The sequence below is a fragment of the Carassius gibelio genome, chromosome B20 (assembly GCF_023724105.1).
Source record: "Carassius gibelio isolate Cgi1373 ecotype wild population from Czech Republic chromosome B20, carGib1.2-hapl.c, whole genome shotgun sequence".
Taxonomy (NCBI): Eukaryota; Metazoa; Chordata; class Actinopteri; order Cypriniformes; family Cyprinidae; genus Carassius; species Carassius gibelio.
In genome coordinates, this window is record NC_068415.1 from 15,206,783 (window position 1) to 15,214,823 (window position 8,041).

The following is an 8,041-nucleotide window of genomic DNA, read 5'->3' on the forward strand; positions in this document are numbered from 1 at the left end:
TCCTCACATATCGTCCCTGTGTAACCTTGCCGCTTTTTAAAAGGGATAGTTCACCCAAAAAATGTAATGTTATTATTAATTATTCACCCTCACATTGTTCCAAACCAACATAAGATCAGCATTATTCATACTGTAATAAAATGAGGGGTATTTTTTCCCCGTATTTTTCATTTATTTATTTATTTTGTTTATAGATGCCTTTTTACAATTATAGTAATTACAAATGAACACATAGCAGTTAGCCTGAAATGCTTGGCCCAAATTACTCAGCACTTTTCTGCTTCTGTTTCTGCCTTCTTCCAATCCCTTCTGCTGAACTTGACATACTGAGGTCAAGGATCAGAAGTACTGTAAGTTACCAGATGTTCATTCCGACTCTTTTACCAGTATATCAAAAGTTTTGAGTCAGTGACTTTTTTTTTTTATTACCTTGTAATAATCTCCACGTTCTTATGGTTTTATTGTAGGTCTGATCAAATTAATGCAGCCTTGGTGAGCATTAGAGACTTCTTTCAAAATTGTGCTTGTGAAGTCGTGCTTATGTGAACCCCAGCGTTCTAATAAGAAAGTCTCAGTGTCAGAATGTCAGAACTATGTTACTGAAGGGTTTACAGTCAGAGAATCATATCATCTGAAAATGAATGTTTAGTCAAAAATCATGAAGGACCACAGAAGTGTATTATCGAAATGATATGTTCTAAACATAGGTTTGGGAGGAGCCTAACCATTCAGTCCTGTCAATCATCATTATAAGCCTATATAAGCAGCTCTCATTTGCACCGACCCAGCGTCAATTCTTCCGGCATCCCTCCTCTATTTCTGTTTTTCCCGTCTAGATAGTACCACAGTTGGGGGGTTGAACTCAGTGCTCAAGAAAGGAGAAAGCTGTTTAATTCAAAGACCTGGCAGGTATTCTCAGTACAGCACTGAAGTCAGGCCTTTGGCTTCACAAGCCATCTATCTAGAGACAGTGCTTGAGCTGTTCAAACACTGCGGCTTATTGTTGCATTCTGGGACTTTGACCTGAGGCTCCTCCCATTTTGGTTTATATGTGTGTGTGCATGAATATCATGTGAGTTCTCACTGACTGAAGCTGAAGGCAGTAGAGCACTGTATGTGTGCGTGTGTGTACGAACATCAGCCGCTTTAATGTCTTTTGCGGTCGGCTTTTTTTTTTCAATATATGATTGAAATCATTTTACAATGTCCGTGACTCTTAAGTTCTCATTTGATATAGTGAATCATGTGGTATAGTAATGGTAAGGGTGACCTAAATAATAATATATTATAATACTTTCAATTTTGTTATGGTTTATAGTCGCAGTTAGCAGATTATTGCCAGACCACAATTTAGTTTACATTTTGCAAGGATTTAAACAATAAAGTTTACATTTGCCATATAAAGCTTGTGTATCGCGAGTGTTCTGTATGCATGTGGATAAAATATTTACAGTATATGCAACTTTACATTGCGAGGTATACTACACTGAAAAAAATCATGTATGAATATTTGAGGTTAAATATATACCTTTTTCCTATTCCTATTTTCTCTCATCCATCTCTTTATATTCCAATTTCCAGTCTGGCTTTAAAAAAAAATGTTCTGTTCATCTGAAACTGCCTCACTAGCCAGATATGCTCAAAATGTGTCACTTCTGCAGTTGCAGAAAGAATCTCCACCCTTCCAAACTATATTTCACATGTTTTATGAAGGAAACGCTCTTTTCATATCCATAATTAAATAAGGAGGAAATCTGATTTGCAAATTCATTTTAGCATTGGCCAATTCAATGTCAAAACACTTGGCGAAGATGTATTGTATTGAGGAAAGTGTGTGAGATTTACACGTCTGGTGGATGTGTAGCTTGTAGACGTGTTTTGAAATGACATCCCTGTCTGACTGAAACCAGATAAAGAAACTCAGCATGGTGTTGAGAGAACTCAACATTTCCCATAAAGATCAGCATGACAGTTTTACAACAGAGAAATTGTTTTCTGCACCCCCACATTTGGGAACTGACGGGAATGGCAATTGTGAAAATAGGAGAAAATAGAAGTCACATTGGAAAGGAAACACAATCCAAGGAAGCAAGAATTGTGCTTTCAGATAGTTCTATGTTTAAATCTGTGCTTGGACCACATTGAGCTAGTTTTACTGAATGCATGAATCAATGAGCGTGTTGAAAATCATCAGACTCATCAGCCAGAATGTGTGTGAATAAGTGATTGATTCGCATCTCACATAGTGCCTTGGGCTTTTATTAATGATTATCTGATGAACAGTTTTTCCTTTGTTTTCTGTGTGTTTTCCCCTAATTCCCCCTGAGAAGCATGGGATCTGTAGAACTGATGTTACAGCTAGGCTGATGCTTTGGATTTGAAAGAAAATCCATTTTCTTCTCTTTAATTTATTGAATAAACATGAGCCTGTCCATCTGTTCCATGGTAATCTGAAAGTGGAGTACAAGTCTCAAATATGTGTTATGCATAAACGAAAGCTTTAAGTTCAATTAAATTTAAATTGCAGTTTTTTTTTTTTTTTTGAGATAAATTACTTTCTCCTATCGTAGTTGAATATTCAAAGACAACCATAAGTAAGCCTTTAGTGGGTTGATTTAACTGAAAAGGCTTGCACTGTGGCTCTGAGGCTCTTTTACTACATTATTCGGTAAGTTTAAGCATCACAACTAGCCTTACACAGTTGCATTATAGCTCAATATGGCATGAATCTGGGGTGGCACTTTCCTTGAATGTTGTTATTCTTGCTTTCTATATGTGTGAAATATATAGCAAATAAGTAGTACACTAAATGGTCTACATGCACAGTATTCCTAAAAGAGTAAGCAATAAAAACATTAAAAAAATGAATGTTTAACTTTCCATTGTTTAACTATACCATGTTAATAATATATAGCTTTTGTTTTTATTATTTATTTATTTATTTATTTATTTATATTTAAAAAATCTGAATTGCAACCAAGTCTAAATTGTGATATAGAAACTCAAAATTATGAGGAAAAAGTCTGAATTGTGAAATAAATTGTCACATTTTTAATCCCATGGTGGAAACAATCTTCCACCGTTTCTTCACTAATGGCAGAGGAATTAGAGTTCAGAACCTGTTTAAAAGAATCATTCTTTTTGCATTGCATTTGGTGAGATTTTCACTTTCTAAAGCTCCTATAAAAATATCGTTTGTGGCCATGAGTGTGGGGTTTGAGTAAATGTTTAACCCTAATAAAGTGATAATATGAAAAAGAGTAGTTCCTCTTTTCTTCATTTTGTCTACTGTATGTGTGTGAGAGAGAGAAAGAGGAAGAAAGGTGAGGTGCACATAAAAAAAGAGTGAATAAATCAGCAGCTATCTCTCCAACCTAATTAATTGTTCCTATGTATCATCTTTCTTTTGCATTTCTTTATGTGTATGCTGTCAAACAAAGCTCTTTCAACAGTTCTTTGGTGACTGAAAAACGCAAAGTTAATTTGAAGATATAGTTCTCACTGTTCTGTCATCGTGATATGGATGGACGAGCAATCATGAAAGACTGTCATCAATGCCACTGTTGATATTCATTTAAATGCAACTGTGAGTGAAGATGGTAAACGGATGAGCTGGAAGATCTTAACCGATTGACCCCTCAGCAGCTCTTTTCACATTTAGCCTCCCTTATGTTTGAGACAATGTATAATGGCATCATTCATGAAAGTTGGGCTTGTGATAAAACCATCACACCGCTGTAGCAAATTCAGATCTGGTTGTTATTGAAGCCTTCATTATTGCAGTTATTGCACTAACACTTTACAATATGGTTCAGTTCATTAATATTGATTAGTTTATAAAATGTTACACATATTCACTAACAATTAACAATTTTATGAATTAACCTAAATTAATGGTATATTAATTGTCTTTCATCATACCTGAAGCACTAATTAAATGTAACATGTTAAACCTCATTGTAAAGTGTTACCGACATTTCATTTCAGAGTGAAAAATTATATTAAGCTTGCAAAAATGTATAGGTTTTCCTCTGGGATTTTGCTGAATCATGAAAGGTGGGCATTACATTCCAGAATTTATCCAGAATGTAAGTTTGATGAAAGAATATAAAGGTGGCGATTTAGATACTGGTTACCTTTACTTAATAGCTCAATAATATTTCTATAGATGTAGTGTTAGTGCATGTTGCTCAATCTGTGGGTTTGAGTCCCAGGGAATGCATAAACTAATATAATATGTATTAATGCATTTTAAGTTTTTTTTTTTTAAATTGCAATTACCCCAACTTAACTAACCTTCCTTTCTCTCACAGCAGAACTGATGACTTTATTGCACTCATCGGGGACATGGTGACAGCTTTATAACCACCAAAATAAACACAGAACTGTGTCATACAGGCTAGCAATAGATAGAAAATTGGAGGAAGTGCTCTGAACAAATTATTATTTACATTACTAGTGAAATTCATGGAATCAAACGAGAAATAATGGCAGTGTCTCTGTTATTGTTGGGTTCCTGATCTAATACATATAAAAAAAGTTTTTTAAAAAAAACCCTTGCATACAGGTACTGTATGCTGTAAAAAGTGATTTTTTTGAACTTGTAAATAAAGATGGCATCAGTTAAGTAAATTTTACAAACAAATAATATTTTGCCTTTTTACTTCAAAATATCAGGATTAATTCAATAAGAACTGCCTAAGTAAAAATTTAAGTTAAAAACTCACAAGTATATTTTACATGGAACCATTTGTTATGTTTACAAGGATTCTTTAAGTTAATATCAAAGTTATGATCCCATATTTCCCATCATGCAATGGGACATGAATAATTAAAAATGTACACCGTTTTATTGTTGCTTTTGTTGTTAGTTGTTTAGTTAAGTTGTTTGTTGTTGTTTATTTTAGTAACATACTGTTTTGTGACAACTGGAGTTTATTTTCTACTCAAAATGACCCATATGTACTCAAACTCTATTCACTGATTGTCACCGTCATTGTGTGTGGTGTACCAAGTATTGAGGTCTCTGTGTTTATGTGGCTATTCATTTTATTGTGGGCATATTACCTCTAAAGGATAAAAGCCTGTCTACATGCTTCCTTGCATGTTTGCAAATGCAAGGGATTCACATGCTGTAATAGAATTTCCAGTGTTACCTTGTTAAAGTAAATTGTATAAGCTTGCTGATTTTTTTTAATTCAATTGATTACATTTTTTAATTTTAATTGAGTTTTACTTAATATATATGAGTGCACAATTTGCAAAGGAAAGAAAATTTTGTACACATTTTTACAGTGAGAAGCATTACATAATGTAAAATTTATAAACAAAGAGTCAATAAAATTAACTGGGAATTTCCAAATAAACTTAACTTATAAATGTCTAGTTAAACCTATTAATATTTATGTTTAGGCTTTACGTGGCAAATGTTTGTACTTTTACTAGCCTTTTCTGAGTGAAAAAAGTTTGCAAGGTTTTTTCAAGTAAATCCTACTCCACATTTTTTACAGTGTATAATATTCTTTCAGTAAACAATTATTAGTTTCTGATTAGATTATAAAAACAATAAGTGAAAACTCATTCACAGAGATGCCGACCTGAACTTAAGCAAAATAAACTTAAGGGAAACAAAGTAAATTTTTCTTATCCCAAAACTTGACCGTATTTTATGACATCTTGCTTCTCAGGTAAATGCTTAAATGTTTTTTTTTTATTGGAAAACAATACAAACATTTATTTTTGCAATGACAAATTTTTAAATACTGTCAGTCAGGACAATTATAGGATGTTACTAAACTATATAATGTATTGTAGGTTACAGTATCATGGTGTGAGATCTTTAAAACAGACAGAAATCAATGCGTGACAGTGAAATGCATTTTATGGTTAGAAAGAGAAGTATAGTCCGACAAAGTGTCTTTATTTAATTGTTGTTATAATAACTGAGTTATAGCTACAATAATATTAAATGCCTTAAAGAAAATGCTAAATAAAATGTATATAAAAATTAACAAATTGTTTGTATTGTTTTGTTGGATGTAATCATTAAAATATTGTTTTTCTGTTCAGTATAGTCGGCTAAATCTTGAGATACATAGACCACAGCAAGCTTGTTTCTCACAGAAACATTTAAAAATGTCACACAAAATTCTTCTACGCAAGTAACCTCAACTAAAAATACATGTCAGCACTACCCCGCCATACAATTTTGCATGATGAGAAGAAGGAGGGGAGTACAAATATCTTTACCCCCATTTGGGCAGAGGGTGTTAACAATGAGGAGTCTTCATTCCGTCTGCCTTGTGAACAGGAACGGGCAGGAGGCTTGCCCTGGGGAAAATGTTCACTTTATCACATGTGCTGGGCTGAACCCTAACAAGCTCTGGAAGTCTGGTTCTCCATTTTGGGCTGGTTTGGAAAAAGTTATAGCACTGACAAAAAATAACTGAGCTTATACGGGTCTGACAAAGGCCAGTGTTCGAATCTCAACTGGGTTGCTTTCTCTCCTCCCAGTCTTTCGTCAGTTATATCTGATCAAATGCACATTATTATTCTTTATCTTGGGTTAAACTAATTAATTTTACTTTGTTGGAACAGCATCTATGCTAATTATGTCTCTATTTGTATCTATGTTTTGCCACAGGATGTAACTAGGATTTACACAAGCTTCAATCTGGATCCAGAACACCTGAGACAAGATGATGCAAACCCCTCGGAGGACCTCAGATGATGCTAACCCTGAAACAACATACAGAACTAACAAATATTGCTACAAGTGTGATTGCATCATATAATAATTGCTGTTAATAGTGTTCATCGTCTTCTGCCATATCCACATAAACTGTCACCACTGATAAGCTACTACTAAACATTGTAGAAACTTAATTTTCTGTAAATTTGTTTTGCAATGATTTGTATCGTAAAAAGCAATACAAATAAACCTGAATTGAATTTCTTCATTGTCCTTTAATTTAAATAATAATAATAAAAACTCTTTGTGAAAGCACAGTTAATAGGTATGTGATGGAATGTATTTATATGCAGGATGAGGGATATGTGTATGTGACAGGCTACCAAAGATGGATCTTAACTACGTTACATCAACTGGAAAGATAGCACAAAGAGGCAACCAACACTCCTCTTACTTGAGTTCACACACACATCTGTTTCAAAGTCATGTGTCATTTGATAGAGAGCTATTAGCTCACTTTGCCTGCGGACACGCATGGTGTGTTGTGGCACTGTAAACACATACAGAGGGGCCTCTGTCCGAGATTGCGGGGTGTGTGAATGTATGAGGCAGAAAGACATGCTGGATTTGAGGAGCTGAACAACCAAGTTTTAACAAGTTTTAAATTTGGTCACATCGGACAAGGAAGCTGTCTGTTAAATGTTTCATTGAACTCTCTTGTGATGCCACTTAAATGTTGTCTTTAACGGATCTTAAAGGATGGCGCCGTTTATCATGAAACATTATCCGCAATGCAAGTGCACCTGAAGGCCTGATACTGATATGACGGATCACCGTTACCTAAACAGAAGAAACACTTCCCCTGGGCTGTACATGTTGTACTTTGAGTGTCTGATTATTGTAAGTGATTTAAGGTGAGTTTGGGTGGTGCATCAATGAGTGGTGTTATGAGGAGGTTAATAGTTTGAAGCGATCTGATTTAATTTAGATGGAGATCAGGTTCCACTTGAGGCTAACCACCTGACCCCATTTATTGGGATTTCGTGAGAGGGAGACATGAAGTGAGACCTGCGCTGTTGGGAGTGATTAGAGGTGGATGGTTATCATTTAATTCATTAAAAATAGATACAGGTGGAATTAATATTATGAAAACAAAATATTCTTTATGATGTACCTTTAATTATTAATAAATAATGTTATATTATGATATGATCTCTGTGTGTGTAGCAATAAGCCATGAGATGCTGTTACAATAATTATTCAAGAAAAGGAAAAAATAGCAATGTACAGACAAGAGTGGATTCTTTTGTGAACTTGTGGCAACATTATAATTAAAGGATTAGTTCAATT